The sequence below is a fragment of the Canis aureus genome, chromosome 3 (genome assembly GCF_053574225.1).
Source record: "Canis aureus isolate CA01 chromosome 3, VMU_Caureus_v.1.0, whole genome shotgun sequence".
Lineage (NCBI taxonomy): Eukaryota > Metazoa > Chordata > Mammalia > Carnivora > Canidae > Canis > Canis aureus.
Genome location: NC_135613.1, coordinates 23,739,123 through 23,767,116, shown reverse-complemented (window position 1 = coordinate 23,767,116; position 27,994 = coordinate 23,739,123). Strand labels below are relative to the sequence as shown.

General features: G+C 44.9%; 1 protein-coding gene across 8 annotated transcripts in view; it reads right to left on the bottom strand.

Moving 5' to 3' along the window:
* Nucleotides 1-14,875, bottom strand: part of BANP (BTG3 associated nuclear protein) — a 104,979-nt gene extending 90,104 nt beyond the window's left edge. For 6 of the 8 annotated variants that reach the window (XM_077891092.1, XM_077891095.1, XM_077891096.1 and 3 more), the window contains exon 1: nt 14,736-14,875. The gene's annotated coding sequence lies outside the window, so the exon portion shown is untranslated. Of the gene's footprint in view, nt 1-13,711; nt 14,157-14,735 lie in introns of those variants that run through there. The other 2 variants (XM_077891093.1, XM_077891094.1) reach the window with 2 other exon arrangements.
* Nucleotides 14,876-27,994: the final 13,119 nt, after the last annotated feature.

Here is a 27,994-nt window from a genome sequence, read left to right as displayed (position 1 = left end):
TGCTTTCCTTGAAGTAACAGGCTTTGTTCAATTAGTAAGAAATAATTGTAGTTTATCAATTATTCTTTCATGTTGGTCCATGAAAAAACAGGGCTAGTTCAGCTAGCAACTTAAGTGCAGAAAAGCTTGTCCTCCAGGCAATGCTCCAACTCTGAAATGCAGAAGTGTTTTCCACAAACTTCCTGTTTTGTCCCACTGAGTATTAAAAAGAGTTGTACTCAAACGTTGAGACCTAATAAACGAATTTTTACTACTTCATCAGGGACATTTTTAGGTGAAAATGGCTTTTTTTAATTGCAGTGAAGAATAGAAGGACCCAACTGCAGCCAGGCGGCAGCAGCTTTGACACATCAACCCCACACCATCAGTGCAAATGTCAACACACAAAAAAAGCAAATGACCTCTTATGATCATTATTTCAACCGTCTGATCTCACAGACCCCCCTGTCAAGGTCTCAAGGACACCCATGGGGTTCCTTGGACCACACTTTTAACAACCACTGCTTTCAGGTATTGTATATCCAGAAAGAAAGCATAAGAACCATGTATGACTTAAAGTGAATTTCAGATAACTTCTGGTATAAAATACAAACCATAAACAATTACAAGCAACTTTTATTTGATTAACCAACTGCCAAAGATAAATGTAAATACACTAGAGAAGCTTGTGTTTACCTTGCAATAAAATTTTTGGTGTTTACTATTATAATACCCATATTTTAATTCTTCCCTGGTAGCTATAAATTGTTCACGACGTTAAGTATTTACTCTGACAACATAAAATACTACCTCTGCCAAAGATACAGGAGTACGTTAATGTACACCCACCTGCAGATTTAAATATTTCAGCCTTATTTCTTCATTCTAGGAGGAATTTTAGTCTCTGTGAACTCTTTCACACAATATTAAGTGATCTTCCTGCGTTCATTCCCACATTCTTCAAAAAATAACCACTGGGCACTGCGCCCAACAGATGCTACAAAGAAAGAGAACATGACCCTGCCCTTAAGATACTCAATAAAATAGTGACCAAGTACAAGTGACAATTGGGATCCACCTGGGATCTACTGCTTAGCTAGAGCTAAGAAGAGGCCTAGCTAGGGGAACACAGGTTGAGGCAGCTACCCCACAGCCTTCGTAAAGATCTGGGGAGTTGGCAGAAAGAAGGGGATAAAGGTACAGGTCTACTGGCCAGGACCATGGAAAAGCCCACAGCATAAAACTAGCAGAGGCTCGCTCTCAATTAACGAAACCTAAGGAGATCTGCCAGAGGCAGTGAGGTCCTAGTGGTGGGGGTCATCAGCCATAAACAAATTTGGGGGGACATTTAAATATGGACAATATCTTCAGTGACACTTAATATATTCATTTTTTAGAGGTTATGTGAATGTTCTTGTTCTCAGGACGTGAGCATCAAGCATTTAGTGGTGAAATACAGTGATCTCTGCAACTAATTTTCAAAAGCAGAAAAAATTACAGGTTAGCAAAAATTACCAAAATGTGTAATTCTCACAGTATTTCAAACTTTTTCATTATTACTTGTTGTGCTGATCTGTGATCAGTAATTATGATTCACTGAAAGCAAAGATGATGATTAGCATTTTTTAACAGTAAAGTGTTTTTAAACAAGGTAGGTGTACTGCTTTTTTAGACATAACGCACACTATTGCACACTTAATCAACTATAGTGTAAACATGTATATACACTGGGAAACCGTAAGACTCATTTGACTCACTTTATTGCAATATTTGCTTTGTTGCAGAGGTCTGGAACCAAACCCACAGTATCTCCAAGGGGTGCCTGTACACATGGATGAAGCAATGCCCCAAAATACTAATCCTTTTTGAGTCTAGATGGAGGACACACACCTGTGAACTCACTGCTGTCTTCTAGCAACTTTTCTCTGGATTAAGGGGAGGAAGGGCAGCACAGAACCACTGACTCCACAGAACCTGCTCATGCTGACAGGCCAAGCAGTGCCTGGAGTGCTCCCTGTCGCGGCCCTGGCCCCACATCATGCTGGTGTGTGTTGACGATACAGGGAGAAACTGGGTGTGGATACACAAGAACAACCTATACTACTCTGCAATGTATCTGATAAAAGCTCTTAAGTAAATGTTTAGAAAAAAAACAAAAATAATAAAACTCTCAATCCACTAGCTGCTCACTAGCTGCCATGACATCCCTCCTGTGCTAAACTCTTAAGGCATGTTCTAGAACCCTCATCCACAATGTCTCTTCCCTCTCCCTCTGAATCTCAAACAATACTGTTTCCAAACTCAGTGTCAGACTGGAGCTTTTCTCCAAGGGACCAGACAAGAGCCCTGTATCAATGACTGAGTACCTTTGGGCCCTAGCCCTTCCATTTCTCCCTCCTTCTCCCAGTACCTCTGCCCTCCTGCAAACGCTCCCCCCTTCATCTGCGGAGCATTCATCCACCTGGTTCCAAATGACCCACACGCTGTGGGGCACTAGTGAGGCCCCTTCCCCGCTCCCAGGATATAGCCCTGGGATGCTAGATGGATGGATGGTCTCCCAGGACTGCCAGCAGGCTCACACATCAATGACTGGGAGTAATCCCCATCTCCCACCTTGCCCTCTCACCCCGTATTTCAAACACACTATGGCCTTTAACAATAAAATCCACTCCAACACTTTCAAAGCTGAACTCTTCCTGCACCAGCACTAATCTTCCCCCAAGAAAGCTCAAGGAGATACCACCAATCTCCCGACCCCTCCCACAAAGAACTCTGCAGACTTTTTTGAACTTCTTCTGCTCTGCTACCCTTAAGTATCCAACCATTACCAAACCCCACGGCTTCTTTATGCTTGCTGATTTTGACCTGACTGACTTCCTTCCTTCCTTCCTTCCTTCCTTCCTTCCTTCCTCCCTCCCTTCCTCCCTTCCTTCCTCCCTTCCTTCCTCCCTTCCTTCCTTCCATCTTCCCTCCCTCCCTCCCTCCTCCTCTTCCTCCTCCTCCTCCACTTCCTCCTTCTGCTTCCTTCCATTGCACCTGGTCTGCTGGGTGCCCCATCATCCTTGAACTGGCCTCTCACCAATTCCTCCTCTAGCCCCTGACACACAGCACCATCTCCCTGTAACACAATCTGAATTTGAGTCCATTGATCTGGCAGGCTGAGTGTCCCCTTGGTCCATCCCAAAGCCACAGAGGGCTCAGGCAAGAAACCAATCCTCTCTCATCCACCCGTAGACAAGTTGCACATTAACATTCTTCCAAAGAAAGCTCATCCTCTCAAAGCCTAGCTTAAGTACCTTCCATGCCCTCCTCTGCTTATAGTGTTACATCCAAATTTCTCCCTAGGTTTCAAACCTTCCCCAATCTGGCTCTGCCCCATCTGCCTCTTGATAGCCTCCTTTTATTCATCCATTTAACAAATGTATTCTAAGCCAAATGCAACTCTCCACCTGTTTTTGTACATGAGCCAAAAGAAAAAAAAAAGATGCTATTTTGTGACATGAAATTACATGAAACTCAATTTCAGTGTCCATGAATAAAGTTTTATTGGAACACAGCCATGCCCAGCTGTTTGCATGCTGTCTATGGCTGCTTTGGGGCTGTAAGGATTTGTCCGGTGCCTGAAAGTCTCCCTTTAATGTTAAAACCATTGCAGTAGGCATTGGGTGACCAATGTTGCCAAGAATCATGCTGGGCATGTGGAAGTCATCCACAAATACTAGTTGAATAAAGGAATGACCCTGCAGTTCAAATGTTCCTGTAAACAAAGATAATCCTGAAACCCACGCTTCAGGTCTTGGGCCTGACAGGTCTTTCAACCCTTCAGCTATAGGACAGTAGAAATCTTGGTTTTATCTCATTAAAAAAAAAAAAAAAAAAAGCATTCAATACTTGGAGACTGCAGTTGAAAGTCAACCTCTCTCCTATACACTTGATGTACTTGTACCTCTATTTTTTCAGTTAAGATGGAAGACATTCAGAAGTGTGGAAATGCATGAGATGACATGGGCCAATTCTTCCACCTCTAGAGAAGAAAGCTATGTTTCAAAGAAACATTGTATTGATTTTTATGATCATATACCTAAATCCAGAGATAGCTCATTCTATGACACTGAATTAAAGACAAATTAAACACTTTCTCCACAGACATATGTTCATATAAGAAATATTGACCCTAAGATTATAAGAATTCATACTATTGCAAACTGTCTAAAATCATCTAATAAGATTTAAAATTCTCAACAAAGTAGGGGATCCCTGGGTGGCTCAGCGGTTTGGTGCCTGCCTTCGGCCCAGGGGGTGATCCTGGAGTCCTGCGATCAAGTCCCACATCAGGCTCCCTATGGGGAGCCTGCTTCTCCCTCTGCCTGTGTCTCTGCCTCTCTCTCTCTGTGTCTCTCATGAATACATTTTTTTTAAATCTTTAAAAAAAATATTCTCAACGACATATCATTGAATAACAACACAAATTACAGCACTGTGTAGTTACAGCATCTACCACAATTTACAATAAAAAGTGCAAGAGAAGTCACTTCCCTGGAGAGAACAAGAGGGTATCTGAAACCTAATGTCTATCAAGGAGGGTTGCTGGGACAGTGTTCGGTGGAGCACATACTGACCAGTCCCCAACAGCAGAAACACAAAAGTCATTGCAGGTTCTTGTACTTACAATAAATGTGTACTTTACAAGCATGGCCAAGCTTTTCCTTAGCAAGTTTACTAATTTAAAACACCTCTAAGTTTCTGGCCAGTTCTAAAATTTCAAGATTCTATGATGTAAGTTTACCACAAACAAAATTCTGACTACAAATAAAAGGGGGGGGGGGGGGGGGCAGCCCTGGTGGTTCAGCAGTTTAGCGCCGCCTACAGCCATCCTGTGTCCCTGCCTCTCTCTCTTTCCTCTCTGTGTATTCTCATGAATAAATAAATAAAATCTTAAAAAAAAAAAAAAAATTCTGGCTACATGCACATTTCTATCAATTAAGCTAGCACCTTACAAGCTTGACAAGCATAAGATGACCCAGGACCTGGAAGGTGATGCTGATAACAGTAATTACAGGAGTTGCCATGTATTAAGCATCATATCATTCAGTCTTCACAATAATGGATGGGGGCCGTTGTGCCCCCATTTTACAGACAGGCCCATCCCTAAACACTCCCCTTAGATGCAACACAGTATGAATGTTTACTAAGGGAAATGAGACCAGAGTACCCTGAAGAAAAGGGGGGTGGGGATGGGGAGGAAGCAGAGCATGCTCCACAGTCAAACCTCTGTGTCCTGCTAACAGGGCCCATATGTTATCCATCACCCATGCTTGCTCTTCCTCCCTGGCGTCTGCCCAACCATCTATCCTGTAGCTCCCTCCGGAAACTGAAAGCCTTTTATCACCCATCTGTTTCTCCTGCTCAATGCCACATACTGCAAAGCCAAGGGAGGAGGGTGGTCAGCAGTCCAAGGGTAAGAATACTACAGTGTCCTAATCTGCTTTTTCCACCTCGCAGTTTCACAGAAACCAAACGAAACAACTAGCACGTGCCAAAATGTTAAGGGGATTTGTAATCCTAACCAGGCAACACAAAAACAAAAGATTAACTCCCAACTCGAGCAGTCATTAAAATAAGTAACAATGACAGGTAGCAGATGCAGGGACAGTTCTAGAGGTTTCTGATCCACACAACACGTCAAGCAAGTGCAACCCCTCAGAGGCACAGCTGATAACCAAGGAGAAGTAATTAATATGATCTACAACAGAAAACAGAGTCTAGGAAGACTTGCTAAGGTCATGTCAGGGACACTGGCTGACCCATGCACAGCTCTCACACGGGTTCAAGGGTGGTAGACACATCCCATGCCACTATCGTCACAGGGCCCAGGGATCTAAGTTTATGGTCTCTCAGTATGGTCTGTCAAGCTCAGAGTTCTCATTATGTAGTCCAAACTCAGTCATGAAAACAATACAAAAAGTAAAGAAACCACTTGGAACCCCAAAATTAACTGGTTCAGGTAGAAGATTGAAAGTTCATGCCAACAAAAATGTCCATGTAAAGCATGTATCTACAGTTTAATTTTTTAAAGCCACTTTAGTAGTCAAATATCTTCTTCAAACTAGTAGGCCTTCCTATTGGGGCTCGAGAACATCAGGAAGCCTGTGTGCGGTGGGATGAGGACTTGAGAGTCCAGGTTGCAAGCCTGGTAAATGCTGAGCTGAGGGTTTCAGGAGTGCTCCCCACCATACCACCTGGCATGTGGGGCCAGGGCTGCCCGTCCCTGCAGGAGCCAAACAGCCAGCACAAGGAGCTCTGGGTCTCAGGCCCCACCACTCTCCTAGCCCACATAACATTAAGACAATCTTATGGGCAACAGAGCTGAAACACCTCTCTGGAGAGGACTACTCCACCCAAACCCAGAAACATCTCAATACCTGCTACCTGGAGCACAGAACTCTAGTCTAGACTTAAGTGGGGGAACCAAACAAGGGGGCCAAGCAAACCAGGACTCCAGGCACAACTTCAGACTGGACAGCAGCAAAGGGGCCCAGAACTATTACAGGTTAAGATCATTTCCAGATGATATTTAAATTTTAAGAAAATTTGTTTGCTACACCAAATAATTCACTTTGATTAAAGACACATGACATAGGGGTGCCTGGGTGGCTCAGTCAGTTGAGTGTCTGCTTTCCACTCAGGTCATGATCCTGGGGTCCTGGGATCAAGCCTCACCTTGGGCTCCCTGATCCATGGGACTGTCTGCTTCTCCTTCTCCCTCACCCCCTCTCCCTGTTCCTGCTCCCTCACATGCTCTAATAAATAAAATCTTAAAAAAAAAAAAAAAAAAAAGACACATGACATAATTTATCTGCATCTCAAAAATGTTTTCACCTTAGCCCATTAACCTGACTTTCAAGGGGGACAAATTTCAACTTGGAAACCCAAAATATTTAGACTCTTATTTAAAAAACAAACAAACAAAAAAACGGTCCAGCACTAACCAGGTACCCTTGGAAAAGAACTCTTACCTAGCCCAATAGGATAACATCTACCTGAAAGCAACCTTAGGAAATTTTAAGTTTTTAAAAAATAAATCTAGGTAATGACACCATGGGAGGTCATGTTCATTTCTGACCCACAATTCTAGTACATTCTAATCACAATGCATCGATACATGCAGCTAAGGATCTGAGCAGACCTTAGAAAGAGCTAGCATTCTGTCTCTTTACTGAGTCCTCCCATTCCTCTCTCAACAGAAGGGCAGAAAGAAATGGTTATTCAGTGATTTTCATCAACAGTTCACACTTTTGATTTTACTGAACTTGTAGTTTGTAAGGAGTGTGGACCTAATTTATGATTACGTATGCCAGGGAAAATATCCTTGAGGAAAAACAGATGCATCAAAGTGTATGAGTCCCTTTTTCTTTTACTAAGGACATCACTGGAATAACTAGTAAAATCGAATTAAATCTGTTGCTCAGATAATAGAGTTGTATCAATGAGAAACTCTGAATTTTAATAATTATGTTGTGGTTGTATAAAAGAATATCCCTGGAATATAGAAAACAGCCTCTTAAGGATTTAAGACCAAAGGGGCATCATATCTTACATTGTTCAGGGAAAAAATACACACACACAGATTTGTAGAGAGGAGAGAAAACCTAAAAATCTAGAAGACTGTCACAATTCTTTGTAATATTCCTGCAACTTCTAAGTCTGAAAACACCCAATTCCTACGAAGAGATGCTGAGGCTTTTTCTCCATGGAACAGCAGTGAGGATGGATGGAAGCATTCTCATTTGAAGGCAACTTTGTCATCACTCGTTCTACTTCTGAAAGGCTGCCACTGCCACTTCCTTTCCAAGATTACCCTAAAATGAACTAAATTTCTGACCTACACTCTCAGCACCTTCAGGAGGTGAATGAGACAGCTCAGTGGCCTTCTTCCAGATTGCCCCAAGTCTCGACGTCTGTAATTAAGAGCGTGATGCTGCTGGCGAGCAGCACCACCACCCGTAAGGGGAGGACACACTCTGAACAGTACTTGGCATCAGTCGAAGTATTCCTACCATCTCACTGTTACTGAACCCCCAACTTTGATTTATTTCTCCACCTTGCATTAGTATTTTTAGTTTAGAGCTTGGGGAACTCACAAACTATAGCCCAGGGGCTAAATCCTGCTATTTTGTAGAGTTCTACCAGAAAACAACTACACCCATGCTGGCTTCCACCCTAAAGGGCACAGCTGAGCAGTTATGACAGAGACACCAGAGTCAAAAATATTCACTTATCTGGCCCTTTACAGAAAAAGTTTATTGAGACTTCTGCCCTAGAGCTCAAAAGTGTTTATGAAGACATTGGTGGCATCTTCAGATCTTGAAACTGCCTCAAGACTGAAGAATAAAGAAATCAGGACCTATTACCGTAGAACAGGGATGTTGAGCTCTGAAAGAGGTGGCTGCACTATTATTACAGGGCGGTTCAACTGTCTCCAGGTCTCCACTGGCTCTTCTTGCTCCACCTCTTGTCAGCCGTAGAGAGTGGCTTCTGATTCGTTATAGTTGGATCCATAGAAATCCCAATAAGGAAAAGCAGGCTTACGGAGTTCTTGAATGATCCCCAGAACTCAAGAACCAAGTCTAACTGCACTTTTCATTAGCAGCTGTGTTTGAAGGGAACCCCAAGCATTACATACTTGTTATTATTTTATGTGGCCCCTTCCACTTTTTCTCCTCCCTAACACAGGATGATTGCATTGTACAAGTTTGAATTACACAAGTCTAAAATAACATACTAAATCCTCACTTTGCAAAAAAATGTGAAAATTACTTGAATGTCACAAATCTTAAAAATTCACAAGATGTTTAATTACAAAGCTAAGAAGACCAATTCACTGCCAACAGGCAGCTGCCACTTTTAGCTAGTCAACAGGACACTAGGCCTTCTCTGTCCAATTCAGTGTAAAAGCACAAGGGGTGTGAATTACACAGCATCTCCAGGGAAGCGTTCTGGCAGACAAGGAAGCCTAATGCAGCACTTTGCTCCTGAGGCCCAGTCTCGGCTCCTGCCGACGAGAGTTCACAGGAGGATGGTGTAACAGCAGACAGGTACATCTTGGCCATCCACCTGCCGACGGAATCACAGGGCTGCACCATGGTGACAGCAGGAACCGCAGCCTGAGTCCATCCGTCCCTGCTCTGTGAGGTTCAGATGCCTGGAGCTCTGGCCACAACACTGGACACAGTTGACAGCAGGGAGGGAGTGCCGGCAGTACACACACCAAGTTTTCCCTGCTAGCTTCATCCAAACCCCCTTCCAGCTCAGAAAGGTTAAACTTTGCTTCAAATTATTTGATGATTTTCTACCTTGTGAAAAAAGGAAAAATCACTACAAACCACAAACAGCACTTTTTGAAGCACAGAATATAAATCTTTATTACTAAACAGTTTGTCAGTACAGGGTTCTGCCCACAGATGCTGAGGCCTCAGCTTGATAGGCTCAACGTAGTCTTGGTTTCCTGACCACACTCCCACCCTCGTGGCCAGACCTCTGTCTAACCGGGGGTCCTGTCCAACCCACCTTCACTTCCAGTGCTCTACGTGTGCTCAATTCTTTTATATGCGAATACAAGGCAAGGAAATGGCAATTTCCACATACGCATCCATTCCACCTACTACTTTGTCAGCGATCTAATTAACACACATTCTCATCTCTGCCTTCTCTGGACCTTTGTTGGATATTGTTCTTCCATTACTTATGCACTGGGAGCAATCTGAGCTCACGGGTTATTCACCAGTCATCCACCATCACCACCACCTCTCCCCCCCAATGTGACACTTCTTACAGTCAGAAAGTGAATCTTACTGTCCACTCTACTATGGAGGTATATGGCTCCAAAATATTTAATGAAATCATACAGTTCTTGACTATGGATAGAAATGAAAGGTGCAGAAAAATTAATTCAAAAGAGGAATCAATTTCATGCGATATCATAATATTTTGGGCATACTATCTGCTTGTGGCTTAATATTTCCATCACATTTTAATTCAACAACATCCACAGGTTTCAAGCAATGGGAGGCTCCAGGTGCTGATCCCCAGTTCTGCTTCCTCTTAGAGGTGTACTCTGGAGCATTGTGAGGAGGCCATACCTTCACCACTGCACTGGGGGTGAGGAGTCAAGAACTTTCTCCCGGAAAAGCCAGGCATAGTCCTGGACAATGAACAGAGCCAAAAGGCGAGGCAAAGATAGTGTATTAGCTAAAGCTCTAATTTTTAACTGGTTTCACAGCCTGTACAAAAGTGGAAAACCGAAGGGTTAGAAAAAAAAGGGAAAAGTGGGGGTGACTGCTAATTCTAATTCTCCGCCATGAGCTAAATAACCTCCAGGTACTGGCCCCCCCAAAAAAAACAAGTGTAGCTTTTTAAGAGCAAATTCCAGTCATATGATCCCACTCAGTACTTGGCTCTCAAATTCCCTAAAACTCCTCCTCACGTCCCAAGAAAATGAACATTTCAGAATGGTTCAGAGTACTTCCAATGAACAATCCATTATGTGATTTTGTTATGACCATCATATACGTGAAGTCAGAGAACACAGTAACGATCTTTATTTACCTATTATAGGGAGGACTTTTTAAAGCTTTTATCTGAGACGTTCTCATTGAAAACCTTAATGTGTTATTTTCCCCCAGGAGCTCCTTCAAAATGAGAAAAATGTTTATTTTTCCCAGTCTTAAGTAGCTAAACTGATAGTTATGTGTACATTTTAAAGTTAGTCTTGTGGGTCATGTATTTAACCATACAGCTAAAGTTGTCAGGATTTATACAATGTAGACAAAGATCTTAAAGATGATGGCTTTCTCAGCTATACTGGGTGCTATCACTAAACCATTACCACAGCTCACCCAGAACCTGTGCCCGAAGCACCCAAGTAGCAATCCACAAAACAAGACTGTTCTTTATCTTATTTCCTTGGTGACCATCTAGCACAGGAAGTATTTCTTCTGCATCAAAGGACATATACCACACCCAGCAATCTTTTTACATGCAAATTGAGTCTTTCCCTGTTTTTTCAAGACCTGGATACTTTTTGAGGAGCACCAGTTAAGATTTTGGTGAGTGACCCTCAATTTGGGTTTTCTCGTGACTGAACAATGTAAGCATTTGTCTCAGTGTATCACACTGGGGTACGTGATATCATATGTCTTATCACTGGTGATGTTAAGGTGGTATTTGTAGGTTTTTCCTCTGTGAAGTTACCATTTTTCCCTTTGTAATTTATAAATATCTTTAGAGAGATACTTTGGGGCTATGTAAAGATCACAGATTGGAGACTTCAGGAGACATGACAACTAAATGCAGAGTGGGATCCTGGATTAGATCCTGAAACAGAAAAAGGATATTAATGGAAAACTTACGAAATTCAGTTAAGTCTGTACTTTAGTTAACAGTACTGTGCCGATGTTAATTTCCTGATTTTCATATGGATATCTGGTTATGTAAGAAGTCAGCATTACGGGAAGCGGGTGACGGGAACAGGGAAGCTCTGTGAACTATTTTTGCAACTTTTCTGTAAATCTAAAATTAAAAGTCTCAAAATTAAAAGTTTACAAAGCTGCAGATTCTGATTCCATGTCTGGTGGGGGCCTGAGAGTTTGCCTTTCTCTCAAACACCCAGTGATGGTAATGTCACTGGCCCATGAACCACCTCATGTGAGCCTTGCTAGGCCCTGACAGATACAGCTGACATATTTCACTGTACACAACTTTCGAAGGACAGCTGACTAAAATGCACCAAGATTACACTTCATGTACAGTAATCACTGCTTAACTAGAGGCGATCCTTAAACTTGGCACACTGAAGTGCTACCTTAGTACAATGACATGGTATAAGAAGCCAGTGTGATAAGACAACCTTAAGAGTCTGAAATCACAACCTTTGCTACACTTGTCTATGGTTGGCCTTCCCCAGCTGAGCTTGGCATGCCTCCAAGGCTGCAGAGCCAAAACCTCCAGGAGGAACACACGACATCCGCCCACACTGCAACGCGGAGATGACCACGGGGACAATGCTCAGGGCATCGGTTCCACTGACGGATGGCATCCATTACCAAGAGAGGCAGCAGAGCAGAAAGACAAGAACGGGCTCTGTAATTCCTGCTCACAAGGAGCAACTTGCCACAAAGGTGATCTCTGCTCATCCCATTAAATTAATTTTTAATTGCATATAACAATCCCACAAGAAAGAAAATATGACACAGACAAGATACTTTGCAAATTTCTGGGAGACTGATAGGATCTAATGGAGGCAAAGGAAACCACAATCTGGGGCATACAGGAGTGGGTACAGCCAAAGTGGGTAAGCCTGTGGCAGGCCAGAACACTCAGCAGAGCACAGGCCGTTTCTGCTCACACCCTCCCTAGACCAGGTAGACCAATCCCAAATCAAAGGGATCTGGTCTTAAGCTGTTAGACCCACAGGAAAAGTCTCTGCAATCTGGCACTCAAAGTCCCACACAGTAACAAGTTCCCAATGACTTGAGGGGAGACCCACACATTTTCAAAACCAGCCCCACAGACTCAGAGCTCTCTGCCCATTTCCTCTTGCTTTAAACAACAATTACCAATATTTAAGGAATATTTGCCACATGAAGTATGAAGCCAATATTTTTTAAAAGGCAACAATGGCACTAGAGGAAATAAGAAATCAAAGAACAAAAGAATTGAAAAAAATCCCATGTTGGTATCCTCAAAATCAAGAATATGTTCACAAGTAGCTACTGGGGAGGGGGGGGGGGGGCGGGGAGAACACATAAGTTTTTGATCAATTTTCAACTGTGGAAATAAAAAATTTTAAACAGGATTGGAAGATAACTTGAAGCCCTCTCCCAAAAAAGAGAAGAAAATGACAAAAGAGGATAAAGACACAAGATTCAGTGGGTCAATCCAAGATGTCCATCATCAAAATAAAAGAGTAAATGCAGGGGAAATTGTCAGATACAAGAGGATTTCCCAGAGCTGAAGGGCAAGCGCCCAGAAGCACAGAACATCCACAGTGAGACTCCACATCCTAGGGCACTCTGGAAATGTCCTAACACCAAAGCGGATTGTAAGGAGTTACTCAAAAGGAATAAGACTATTTGGCAGAAATGATATTGAAATGAAGAAAGCCAAGATTAAAACATGGAATCCTGTACAAACTGGGATGTATAATAAAGGAAAATATCAGAAGAATACTTGTACTGGCCTGAGTAATCAATCCAGATTAGAAAAAGAGGACAGAGGGCTGAGGAGGATGGGGGGGAGGGAGGAGTGGGGAGCTGGAGAGATGACCTTATCCCTTGATAATTTACAAGGTAAAGAGTCAATGGGAAGAGAGAATGCAAAGAAAAAGAAAGGCCACTACAAACAACAGAAAAAAACAGAAAGCTGTAGAAGTGAAAAACAGTATTTGCTCGGTCTTAAACAATCTGAGTCAAGTGAACACAGTGAATTAAGGGGATAGAAAAGGTGGGATATGATAGGAAGGGCTCAATCATCGTATGATAACAGAATGTCAACAATGCGTAAGACTAATAAAATACCAAGGTACTCTCCAGAGCTACGGAGACCTTCCCCAAGAGCAAAAAGATGTTAAGTCTTTGAGGAGTAAGACGGGGCTGTTGCTCTTCAACCTAAGTTTTCCCCTGAGGGTTTACCGTGGGCATGACTGCTAGATGTATTATTATTTAAGAGCACGGACCTCGGAGAGAGGAGTTCAAGGCCTTGGCTCCCCGCGTCTTGGACGAGTGTCCTAACCCCGGTGGCCGGTCACCTCTCTAGATGGCTGCGATGAGAAGCCCTGGGAGTGGTCCGCAGGCCCAGCCACAGCACAGAGCGCGGGCACGGCAGCCACTTCCAGACCCTAAGGCCACGGGATGTCCACGGAATCCAACATCCTGAGCACATGTTCTCACTTTAGTGCAACACAAGGGAGAACGAAGCTAAACAGAGACGACTCATCTCGGGGGCTGTTCCGCGGTCTCCCCGCCGCTAGATCCTCCAGATCCTCTAGATCCTCGTATGCAGGGCGGTCCGGAAGCGGAGTAATGGGCGGGCGGTCCCCCGGGTCCCTCACCTGGGGCGACCCCTGGACTACCCCGACCTTGGCGAGGCCGGGGGGTGCAGCCGGTGCAGAGGGCGCCAGGGGCGGCCAGCCCCGAGCCCCCCGAGCCCCCCGGCAGCCCCCGAGCCCCCGCGTCCTCGAGGAGCGCCCGGTGCAGGGCGCCCACCGGGGGCGGGGCGGGGCGGGGGTCTCGAGGCAAACCCCAGGCCGCACTCCCCAAGCCTGAGCGCTCCCCTCCCCTCCCCTCCCCTCCCCGTGAGCCCTCGGCCCCGCGGGGCGGGCACACCGGGCGCAGGGCGGCCTGCCCGCGGGCCCCGGGCGCCGACTGACAGGGGAGGCCTGTGCCCGGGTCCGTCCGGGGCGCGGCGCGGGGCCCTCGCGGGGGGCGGGGGCGGCTGGCGGGGGCGGCGGCGGCGGCGGCGGCCGGGGGAGCCAGAGCGGGCGGGGAGGGCGCCGGGAGCGGGGCGCGCCGGCGGGGCCGAAGGCGGCGGGCCGTTGGGCGGCCGCGCAGGGCGTCCCGGGCGGGGGCGGCGGGCGCGGGCGCGGCGGCCGGAGGAGGGCGCAGGGAGGAGGGAGGAGGGGAGATCTCGCTCTCGCTCTCGCTCTCGCCCCGCGGGAAGGGGGAGGTGGAGACGCGACCGGCTGCGGGAGCTGCAATTACCGTGTGGGCTGCGGAATTCTCGTGGTGTTTGTCGGGGAGATGCGATAATGGCGTCCGTCCTCGCGAGAGAAGCCGCCGCTCTGCGCAGGCGCCGCGAGTCCCTCCCCGCGGCCCTCCGCCCCGCCCCGTCTGCGCAGGCTCCTCACGCGGGGCGCGCCGGGCCCGGGGACCGGGCCAGGGGGCGGGGCCTGCCGCTCCAGGCCTCCCGCGCGCGCCTTCGCCGGCGCCGGCGACCGCCGAGCATGCGCACGCGTCGTCCGGCCGCGCCACGGTTGGGGCCTGGAATCTTTCCTTTCCCGGCGCGCGCTCCGTCTCCTCGCTAGCCCCGTGAGAAGTCGCGTCGGTGGACCACGAGAGAAATTTACGTTTCTTCAGAGGCTGAATGAATAGGAATTAGGTGCGCGCGACGACTACATATCCCGGAGGGCTCTGCGCGAGCCGCGAGCTGAGGTTCCTGGGAATCGTAGTCCCGGCGTGTGCGCCAAGCCTGCTGGTACTTGTAGTCTCTCCGGACTCCGGCCTCCCGTCGGCGCCCGCGCCCGCCACTGCTGGGACTTGTAGTTGGAGACGGGGGGCCTGAGGCCGCTGCGACTCCGAAGGGGTGCCCCCGAGTAATAGCTGGTGCTCCGGGTCCCCGGAGTCTGACCACACTTCCCAGGGCTCACGCGTGGGGGAAAATGTGTGTTCGTGGTGTGACCTGTCCCGTGTGGAAGTAATCTCTGTGTGTGCGTATGTACACGAACATGCGGTGTGCATGTGGCTGTGTTACACGTGTGTAGCATAAGTGCTGGTCTGTTGGTGCTCGTGGGGAAAAACCACTGGCTGTACACACCATCCGGCAATGTTACTCCTGCTCACTGGTATCACTGTTGCTCTTCTTGTGCGTTGGGGTTACCCTGCTTTTTGTTTTCTTCTTTACACTTGCCTTTGTTTTCTGAGTTGTTTACAACGGGCAAGAATTTCTTCGGTCGTCCAAAAACAAGACTGTGGAGCTATTTTCATTTGGAAAAGAAAATGCTCTACTGTTTCTGTAACTTTCCTGCCTACTTCCCTTTTTGCCGATGATAAAAACCTGATTCTTGGAGGCAGTAACGAGCTGCTTGCCCTTGGGCAACCTTGCTAGTAATAGTCTCTTCCAGAATGCACACTTGGGGGATCTACCGAGGCTGATCTTTGGCTTAGCTTTACAGGAAAGGGGCCTTGAAGAAATTACAGAGAACAATCACAGAAGATCGGTGCTGGAAAAGATGCTCGCATTGAAATGAGAATTGTCCTGGGAGGAAGGGAAATTGCTCAGCAAGGTCACACTGCTGGAAGAAGACAAAACCAGGGTTTAGAAACCAAAACACTCTGGTCTAGAGTGTGCTCATAGTGGGGAAGAGGATGGCAGAAGCTAAACGTGCAAATCCTGAGAGATAAGTGAGGGCAATGTCTTCTATCCCCACCTCTGCCTCAACCGTAGCCAAAACTAAACACTTAACTAAGAATTCTTAACATGGACATGCAAATATCTGAGTACAGAGTAGATAAATGTAGACTGATCTTTTTGTTTTTGTTTTGTTTTTTTGTTTTGTTTTGTTTTTTGTAGACTGATATTTTTCATGTTATTTCAAAATCTCAACAAAGCTTTTGTCTGTAGCTCTGTTGTGGATATGGGTTGCTGGCTCCTTCCTGGCGAGGCCTAGCACACTACTGGGTTCTATACCAGTGCTAAGTCATCATCAGGAATTAAGCCAATCAAAATTATAATTATACTTATGCCAGAGTCATGGACTTCTCTTTTACGTTTTTGATTATTCAGATTAATTTATTTTTCATTTTGCTGCCCAGAAAGCTCAAATAGAGGAGAATGTTACTTTGTATTGACATCTAGCTGATTAGCCATGGTTTTAAAAATAATTCAATATCTGGAAACTGACAAAGACAGTTATCTACCAATGGAGGGTTTCTTCTTTATTGCAGAGGGTCCTCTTCCTTGCCCGTCAATCCATACAAGGATCCAGTCCAGGAATGTCTGGGTGCTCAGTGGGTTGAACATCTGACTCTTGATTTCAGCTCAAGTCATGATCTCAGGGTTGTGCAATTAAGTTCCACATCCACTGCTTTAGATTCTCTCTCTGCCCCTCCCATTCTCTGTCTCCCTCTCAAAGAAAAAAAAAAAATCCAGTTCAGTTCTGGAGTTAATGAGACTGGTGTCACATTAGTGGGGGATTTATGACTTTACGAGAAGAGAAGGAGGTGCACTCTGGCCTGAATGGCACCAGAAATGGGGGACCCCTTCCATATGCGTGCATTGGGCATTTGCAAAGATCTCAAAACTGTGCATTGCTCACTTCAAGTAAACCATAGAATTCTCCAGAAGGGTCCTATTCATGAAGATGTCACTAGGATGGAGAGAACTCTTATTCATGAAACTCTCAGTTGCAGAAGAAAAGCCTAGAAAACAGTGCTATTGTCTACAAGAGCAAGGACATTGAGTTGGCCTGACCTGGGCTTGGAATCCAAGCTTTTCTGTAGCAAACTGCATGCTGAGGCCTTGTGAGCCTCGGACATCTCCTCTGGAAACTGTTATTTCACAGTTAGAGCTCATGGGGATATCAGGAGGATTCAGTGAAGTAGAGTTTGTAAAGAGTTTAGCAGAAGGTCTGACTCAAGAAATGATCATATTACCCTGTGTTAAGTTGCCATGCCTTCAGCTAAACACATAATCTCTGTTCTTTGTGAAGAACATGAAGTTCAGAGAGGTTAAGCAACACATCCAGGGTCACAAAGCCAAGGCAGTGCTAGAGCTTTGAGGAGAAAGATTGTGAGATATGGCAGGAAGGGCAGCTAGGCTGTGGCCTATGCAGGTCCTTGTTGGCCAAGAGATAGGTTTGGTTTTGATCCTAAAATAATGGAAAGCCTTTATAAGGTTTGGGACAAGGGTAGATAAGATCTGATTTGCATTTCAAAAGTCACTCTAGCTAGAATGTTGAAAATAAATTGGGGGTGGAGGGGAGAATTTCTAAGTGGATTGGGGAGAGCACTTGCGGAGGCTGTGGCAAGGGTCCTGGCAAGAGATGATGGAGGCCTGAACTGGGGTGATCACAATGGAGACTGAGACGCAGAGAAGTGGACAGTATCAAGAGATGTCATGGGGTGAAATCAACAGGACTTGACCATAAACCCGATACTGGGGGCAGAGATAAGGGAGAGGGGCATCTGAGATGCTGTCTGGGTCTGCAAATATGGATAACCAGATGGATGGAATCACCATTCCCTGATATGGGAAAGTCTGGGCACTACCAGCCACTGACCATCACCCATGGCTGTGGAGACAACCTTGAACAGCGTCTCTTTGTAATTGTCCACCTAAGGGGGCTATTTTGTAATTCCTCTCCTACTCCAGGATTCCTTTTCCTGCTTCATACAAAAGCACTTGCTGGGAAGAGATCAAGTTTGAGGATGAAGGGGAATTCATCCTGGAGTCCTGGAGGTAAAGCCCATAGGATAATTCCAGGGAAATGGAAAGAAGTAGCACTGAGATCCAACTGTAGCCTCATTCCCCACTGGCATAGTTCCACTACAGCCACATATTCTGGTCCATCAAGAGGTTTAAAGACCAGGAAGTCCATCAGCAACGTGGTGGAATAGGAGGTTCTCTCATCACATCTCCCCTCAGCAACGACAATTTAACAGCCATCCATGGCTGAGGCCTTCCTGAAACCACCTTGAGACCCAGCTCTAGCCACTTGTAACTGGTGTAGTCCCACCCACCCAGGAACACAGAGGGAAACATACCCATAATGTGATACATTGCATTAATAAAATTGATACTATATGATCATCTCAATAGATGCAGAAAAATCATTTGACAAAATTCACCATCCTTTGTGATAAAAACTTTCAACATAATAAAGGCCATGTATGACAAGCTTACAGCTTACATCACACTCCATGATGAAAAGTTGAAAGCTTTTCCTCTGAGACCAAAAATGAGATAAAGGTAGAGTCCACATTCCACAGAGTCCTGGAAGTCCTAGCCATGAAAATTAGGCAAGAAGTCCACCAAATCAGAAAGGAAGAAGTTAAATTTTCTATTTGCAAATAACATGATCTTACACATAGAAAACCCTGAAGACCACCAAAAAAAACTCTCAGAACTTACAAACAATATGCAAAAACCTATACACTAACAAAAATAATCTGAAGAGAAAATGAAGAAAACAATCCCATTAACAATAAAATAGTTAAGAATAAGTTTAACCAAGGAGAAGAAAGAGCTGTACACTGAAAACTATAAGACATTGATAAAAGGAACAGAAGAAGACACACAGGAAAATGGAAAGACATCCCATGTTTATGGATCAGAAGATTTAATATTGTTAAAATGTCCATATTACCCAAAACAATCTATATATTTGATTCAATCCTTAACAAAATTCCAATGGTATTTTCCACAAGAATAAAAGAAACAATTCTAAGATGCATATGGAACCACAAAAGACTCTGAATAGACAAAGCAATCCTAAGAGAAAATAACAAAACTGGAGGCATCACACTTTCTGATCTCAAACTACTATCACAAAGCTATCATAATCAAAACAGTATGATACTGGCATAAAAACAGACACACAGACCATTGGAACAGAATAGAGAGCCCAGAGATAAACCCATGCACAATCGGTCAACTAATCTTGGACAAAGACATCAAGAACACAATGGAGGAAAGACAGTCTCTTCAACAAATAGTGTCAGGGAAAATGAGCATTCACATGCAAAAGAATGAAATTTGACCCCCATTTTACACCATACATAAAAATCAACTCGAAGTGGATTAAAAACTTAAATGTAAGACCTAAAACCATGGAACTCCTAGCAAGAAACATAGGAAAAAAGCTCCTTGATATGGGTCTCGGTGAGAATTCTTTTGATATAACACCAGAATCACAACAAAGGCAAAACAAACAAATGTGAGACTACGACCAACTAAAAAGATTTTGTATGTCACACTGAAAAGGCATCCTAAAGATGGGAGAAAATATTTACAAACCATGCATCTGAAAATCAGTTAATACTCAAAATGTATAAGGAGTTCACATAACTCAATAGCCAAAAAAGAAAGAGATTTTAAAATGGGCAGAAACCTGAATAAACATTTTTCCCAAGAAGACATACAAGTGCCTGAAACATCACTGGTCACCAGGAAGATGCAAATCAAACCCACGAGGTATGTCCCAACTCTTAAAATGGCTGTCATCAAAAGCACAATTGATAACAAGTGTCAGTAAGGGTGGAGGAAAAGGAAGCCTCATGCACTGTTGGTGGGAATTCAAACTGGTGCAGTCACTGTGGAAAACAGTACAAAGAGTCCTCAAAAAATTGATACAGAACTACTATATGATCTAGCAGCCACTTCTGGGTAAATATCCAAAAGAAATGAGAACAAAGGATGTCTGCATGCTGTAGCATTCTTCTCAACAGGAAGAATGGAAATGAGCTAAGCGTCCATCGACGGTTGAACAAATAGAGAAGTTATGACATAGATAAAGAATGGAATATTATTCGGCTTTAAGAAAGAAGGATGTCCTGCCATTTGTAACAATGTGGACAAACCTGGAAGGCATGGTACTGAGCGAAGTAAGCCTGGCCGCCACAGACAGATACAGCATGGTCTCACTTAGATGTAGAATCTAAAAAAGTCAAACCAATAGAAGCAGAGAGTACCTATGTGTGGTTAGCAGGGCCCAGGGGTTGGGGGAAATAGGATCCTTTGGTCACAGTGTACAGGCTTCCAGTTTTAAGTTGAATGCATTTGGGGATCTAATGTACAGCATGGGGACCACAGCCAGTAGCGCTGCACTGTGCAGAGTTGTTAATTAACCTGACTGTGGCAGCACTTCCAAAATGTAGACATGTATCAAACTATCATGCTGTTTGTCAGTTATACCTCAATAAAGCTGAAAAATGTCTTGTTAAAATTTTTTTTGAAAGATAAGGAGTCTACTCAATCGCCGCCATGTGACTATGATGTCCTGTGAATCTGGGAATGCTACCAAAACTATACTATGACTTTGTCTCCGCCCCTGGAAAGTGGGGTGGTGAGACCTCACAAAAGTCACCTGTGAGATCACCTGCCTTTGAGCTCAGCCCGATATGCATTCCACTTCCAGCTCACATTCCTCTGTGTGGCTCCAGACCAGTAACAAGACCTCCTTGGCCTCTATGTCCTCATCTGTGAAGTGGAACAATAGAATCTACTTTGCAGAGGTGTGTCTAAATTTTGAAATTGACCAGGGAAAGTGTTCACCACAGCATTTGGCACAAAGCGGACACTTACCAGAGTTTTTTTTTTTTTTTTGTAAAATTTTGTATCCATGCCAAGGACTTGGACACCACTACTATCGCCAATAAAGCATTAACAGCCACCATTGTTGCCTGCTCTGTAGGTGCCGATGCTGTGCCTATGCGGAAATCACGTAGTAACTTGCCGGTCTGCCTACACTTTGCCAAACCTGCTTGACTGCTTTTCCCCCCTCTTTTTTTCTTATTTATTTATTTATTTATTTATTTATTTATTTATTTAGATTTTATTTATTCATGAGAAACACAGAAAGAGGCAGAGACAGAGGCAGAGGGAGAAGCAGGCCCATGCAGGGAGCCCAGGATCATGCCCTGAGCCAAAGGCAGACACGCAACCGCTGAGCCACCCAAGCGTCCTCCTTTTTCTTTTTTATAGTGGTTAAATACACATCACAAAACTTCCCCATTTTAACCATTTAAATGTATAATCCAGTAGCATTAAGTACATTCACAGTGTTCTGCAGCCACCACCACTAACTCATTCTAGAACTTTCTCATCTTCCCCAAAGGCAGCTGCATTCCCATTATCAGTCACTCCCCCACCTCCAGCCCTTTCAACCCCTCGTCTACTTTCCATGTCTACAGATTTGCCTGTCCAGACATTTCATATAAATGGCATCCTACAATATGTGGCCTTTTGAGCCTGGCTCCCCTCAATGAATGTGATGTTTTCTGGGCTCCTCCATCCCTGGTGTAGCATGTCAGTGCTACATGTCTTTCTTTCTTTTTTCTTTCTTTTTTTCTTTCTTTTTTTCTTTCTTTTTTTCTTTCTTTTTTTCTTTCTTTTTTTCTTTTTCTTTCTTTCTTTCTTTCTTTCTTTCTTTCTTTCTTTCTTTCTTCTTTCTTTTTGATTAATAAACTTTGGTATTTAGAGCAGTTTTCAGTTCACAGCAAAGTTGATCAGAAAAGTACAGAGAAGGCAGCCCGGGTGGCTCAGTGGCCCTTCAGCCCAGAGCATGATCCTGGAGACCCGGTATGGAGTCCCACGTCGGGATCTCTGCATGGAGCCTGCTTCTCCCTCTGTCTGTGTCTCTGCCACTCTCTCTCTCTCTCTCTCTCTCTCTCTCTCTTTCTGTGTCTCTCTCAAGAATAAAAAAATAAATAAATAAAATCTTTAAAAAGGAAAGAAAAGTACAGAGACATTGCGCATACTCCCTTCCCCTCCACATACACACAGCCTCCCCCATTAGCAGCATCCCCCAGCAGAGTGGGATATTTGGACAGCTCATCACACGGTGACAAATCACTGTCACCTGGAGTCCAGAGTTCATCCCGAGTTCACTTTGGTGATGTACCTTCTTTCTATCTTTAGCAAATATTTTGTCCCAGTCCGGGGCTTATCTTCTCATCCTCTTGACAGTGTCTTTCACAGAACAGATGTTTCTCATTTCAGGGAAGTCTCACTGATTGTGATCTCTTTCCTGGACCGCACCTTCAATGCTGAGTCTGAGAAGTCGTCACCACACCCAAGGTCACCTGGATTTTCCCCATGTCGTCTTGGAGGAGTTTTTGGGTTTGCATTTTACATTTAGGTCTGTGATCCATTTTGAGTCAACTGTTGGGAAGGCGGTGAGGTCTGTGTCTAGATTCATTTTTTGGTATTGGGATGCCCAGTTGTTCAGCGCCATTTGTTGAAAAGACTGGTTTTGCTCCATTGTACACCTCGACTCTTCCGTCATTGACAAGTTCACTATATTCATGGGGGTCTGTTTCTTGGCTCTCTGTCCTGTCCCATGGACTGATCTGGGTATTCTTCGGCCAGTACCACACAGCCTTGATTACCATCACTGTGTTCCTTTTTGTGACTGAATAATTGCATTTTGTGACACTGTTTTTTTTTTTTAATCTGTTCATCCATTGGTGAACATTTTGATAATTTCTACTTTTTGGTAGTTACAAATAATGCTGCTGTGAGCATTTGCATACAAGTGTTCTCGTGGACATATGTTTTCATTTCTCTTGGGTATGTACCTAGGGACAGAATTGCTGAGTCTCATATTACCTCCGCATTTGACTTTATTGAAGAACCTGCCTGACTTCCTAAATGACACTGTTCTGGGTGAACAAATGCTGACTTCTTGACTCAGAGAGGCACACAAAGAGAGGAACTGACAGCCCACTCCATCTCACCAGAGTTGTGGGTGCACCGCCTGGGAAGTGGGTCCTCCAACCCCAAATGGGCTATGCCAGTGGATGCCTCCTGGGGCAGAGACAGGCTCTTTCCACTGAGCCCTGCCCAGATTGCAGATGTGAAGCTCAGTAAATGTCTTCAGCCACCACACCTTGGAGTGATTTGTCAGGCAGTAGCAGGTAATTGGTGTAGCCTTCCATGCACACTTTTTATTCCAAACCAAAAATCTCCTTGCACGAGGTAAGAATTTGGAAAGGGTGATTGGCCATTTCTCTGCAATTCAGCATGCACTGATTACGCACTTCATGGGTAGGCTCTTAGAAGCAAAGAGGAGCCGCGAGGCGAGGCTCAATGAGATCATGAGCTTACAGCTGCATATGTGAGCCCTGCCTCCGCCACTTCCCAGCAAGGCAGAACTTAGGCAATATGTATCACTGCTCTGAACTTTGGTTCCTTCAGCTGTAGGATGGAGACCAAGGTGCCTACTAAGTTAGGGCTCTTTGGAATTCAGAGGAAGTGTATAGTAGCTGAATAAAATAAAAGGAACTCATTGAGTCACACAACTGAAAAGTTTGGAAGTGCACTACAGGATAGAGGAATAGTAATTACTTAGATAAAACAATGTCATTCTCTCTCTCTCTCTCTCTCTCTCTCTCTCTCTCTCTCCCCTTCTCCAACCTTCTCATCCCTGGATTCAGTTTTCTCTCCATTCTTGGGCAAGATCTGAGGAAGGGTTCCCAGCAACTGCATACAGTGCATATCTTACCAGTTTAATGATCATCACGGAGAGATGGTGCCTCTTTCCCTATAATTGCAGCAAAACCCCCAGGGCTAATGCTCACTGGCAAGCTAAGCTTACCTGTAAATTCCTTCCTCTCTGATTGGTCAAACATGAGGTACATCAGGGACAGGGGTCAGCTTGAGCATGGACAGCCACTCAGGGAGGGCTAGTGTCCCAGGGAAAACTCTGGCGATTGTCAGGAGTTATTAGAGGAAAGTGGCCAGGTGTCAGGCAGGCATACACAGCATTTGCCCCCAGCGCGTGTGACACAGGGCTCTCACAAGACCCAAAAGAGACACCGAGCACATGTGAGCAGTGATGTCAACATTGATGTCTGACTAGTGGTGCAACTTTGTCCCCTGGAAGCTCTTGATTCATACTTTCTGAAGGAGAGGCTGAATATGTTTAAGCAAAGGAGGAGAAAATGTTTCTTTTGGGCTCCCAGGCAGTCGTGATTCATTCTTTTCATCTGACTCAGAATATAGAGTAATTAAGCCAGGCAGGTGATGAATATCACAAAGCACTGCTGGGTCTTAACATCCTTATGAACAAGAGGTTTCCACTACAAAACATCCCCTTGGGCTCTTTGGGTCAGGGAAACAGGTTTATAAATCCATTAGATCAATAAAAGTGTGTGCCCAAAACTGTACTATGAAAAATCCATGGAGAACAAAAGAAATTGCTGCGAATGAAATGCACATTGAAACGTACATATATTTTCAACATTTTTGTCCAGAGTTTCTCCTATCTCCTCTTTTTTTTCTACTGGAATAGAATTTCTTTATGGACAGTGTCTGTATCATTTGGAGATCTTAAAGTAGTTTGGAGAGCGTTCAGTTGCATTTAGGAATGGATTTGAATTTCTATCATGTAAGAATAAAGCCCTATTTGGCAAGAGTGATGCCAAGAAATCTGAGGGGTCTCACAGAACAGCGAGCTCCACACTCTGATCACACACTCAGTTCAGTAAAAAACTTTTGGCATGCCCTTGCAACACATGTATACTTATGAATAAATCATACTTTTGTATTAGGTATGACACTGTGTGCTCTATGAAACATGTAAAATAGACACTATAACTGGTGTGAGAGAAAATAAAGATAGAAATCCCTACCTTTTCTTCCTCCATCTTGAAGGACAGTCTGGAATTGGCTCATGTGGCTGGAGGCTTTACAAGTCCAAAATCTGAGGGGGTGGGGGGTGGGGAGATCGGCAGGTTAGAGACCTAAGGGAGACCTACAAAGCCCAGAGGCAGAGTGCTGACAGAACTACCTATTGCTCAGGGGAGGTCAGTCTTTGTTCTAGCCAGCCCTTCAGCTGATTTGGTGAGGCCCACCCACACGTGGAGGATGATCTGCTTTACTTACAGTCCACTGATTTAAGTATTAATCACATCCAAAAAACACCTACACTGAAACATCCAGAATAATGTTTGACCAAACATCTTGGCACTGTGGCTCGGCCAAATTGACACAAAATTAACCATCATGACTCTCGTGAAAAATGTTCAGTTCTAGCGGATAATTACAGAGCATATGGAGCCCACTGATTGGGCTCATGTGCAAGGGAGATACTAAGGAATTAGAAGGTGTTGGGTTGAATAAACGTGAGGCTCTTTGGCTCAAAATACAAGAAGCATGAGCAAGAATAGAATAGAACATGGTACACTGTCTCAAGAGAGCAAGTTGGCACATGTATCCTCTATTCTAATACATGTATCCATTAACCCATAGATGTCAGACCTGGGAATTCCATTCAAAGATGCTCAGTGCAGTGTTATTTATGAAACAAAAAAAAAAAAGAGGCCATCTGTAAGGGGAGTGATTGATAAATTATGGTATATCTTTTAATGGAATATTCTAAAGTTCAAAAAAAGAGCAAAAAACACTGATGTAGGGGTTCCTGGGTGGCTCAGTTGGTTGAGCATCTTCACGAAGCCCAAGTGATCTCAGGGTCCTGGATCGAGCCCTGCATCATGCTCCCTGCTCAGCGGGGACCCTGCTTCCCCCTGCTCCCGCTGCTTGTACTCTGTCGTCCTCGCTCTGTTAAATAAATAAATAAAATATTTTTTAAAAAACACTGATGTAAAAACTTCTTCATCATAATTATTAAGTGACTATACGTATATACATATAAAAATATATATACCCTTTACATGATATATGATTATTTCCTGTATTCAATTAATGAAATATATATGTAGGATTATTTGTCATGGAAATTTCCAGAAAGAGCCACAAGAAACTGCTATTAGCAGTTCACTCTAAGATACTCATTTTTCACCTTGGACCTGCTTCAAGTATTTTCCATAACTTGCATATAGATGGCTTTTTAATTTCTTTTAATGGCAGAGATTTCAGTTTGTACATAAAGTGATTGAAGCAATGTTTGTCAGCTGTGAGGTATATGCTGGCAATATTCTCTAAATAAATCTCTAAAGAGCCCCGCCATGTGGCTGTGGGGGGGATGGGGAGACCCTCAAACTGCAGGGCTGGCCAGCCAGGCAATCTCTGTAAAATAGGTGGAGAAGATGGCAGAGCAGCCAAAGATTGCCCTTGAGAGCACGGTGGGGCAGGAGGCCACCTGCAGGGTGTCACAAACTGGCCCACTGATGCCAGGAATCTGCGTGCATCCAGGGCTAAGCCAGGGCTTGGAACGCTGAGCTGGGCGTGCGGTGATGGAAATGCCTCTATCCTAAGAGCTTCATTGGCATCAGGGCATTGAACACTGACAACAATACACAGAGCTGGAGCTCTTGTTCTCCTACCTTACAGATGAGGAGACTGAGGCAAAAGTCAACAAATGAATGAATGAATGAATGAATGAATGAGTGGATGAAGCTACCCCAGGGTGGATCCATCTAACATAACTCTGGGGAAGACAAGCACGTATACTCCAGAGTTGGTCTCGGATGCTTGTAGGTGAGGCAGCCAAACCCTCAGGCCATCAGAGAATTGGCTCCGGCTCCAGAGCAATCTGAGCATGGGACCCACAGGGTCCTCGGAGCCCACACGTGGACCCAAGGTTCATGACCCCTCTTCTGAGGGCGGGGTGGGGGGGTGCTTCCCAGATCTAAGATTCCAGGATTCTATGATAAGTCATGACATCCCTGACCCTTTGAAGTATATAAGCTTAAACCTCACAAACACACACACACACACACACACACACACACACACACACAAATTAAAATCATTCTGTATAAACCGTCCAGTGTCCATTTCACAAACAAAAGTGCATCTGGAACAATAAACTACTGCTTGGTGCAAAGTAGGGTGTTTTTGTTATCTGGCACTTGGGAGTATTGCCAGTTGTATAGTCAGGGTGACCACGTGATTCTTTGTCCAAATGTGGACACTTTGGGCATGAAAGGAGCACCGTCAATACTTACAGTGAGGCAAGAGCCGCCTCCTGGGCATGCCCCGGGCCAGCCGGGACTTCTCATGTCAGGCACAATAAATTTGTATCAAATCACGTCTGTTTGTGGCAAGCGGGCAGTGGCTGCTATTCCAGGAGCCCCAGGGCAGAGAAGGGCCACCTGATCATCCGCCCCTCCATCCCAGCAGCGCTTTGGCTAATTCCTGTCCCTGCACTTTTGAACCTGCAGTGTATTTCCTGTGTGCATACACAGTGTAGCTTTGTGCCTGGCCTTGGGTGGCCTGAGGCCAGAGAACAGCTCGGCTCCAGACTAGTGGTCAATACCCATCAACAGGCACTCTGCAATCTTGTTTGCCTCTCACCTTCTTTCCAGTCCTAGCCCTGGGCTCTCCATAAGGTCCTTCTAACCCCCTGGCACTCTCTGCTGTTTACCAGATCAAAGCTCAGAGATCCCAAGGGGTGGCCACAGAGAAGGTCACTTGTCCCAGGGCACCCACCCCTCAGCCAGACTGAACATCATCCAGGATGCTGCGGCGGGCATGAGTTGAAATTTAACCATCTGGATCAGGGGGTTGGGTGAGTTTCTACAAAAAGAGGTGAGCCAAGCCCATTGCATGGTCAGCCCCA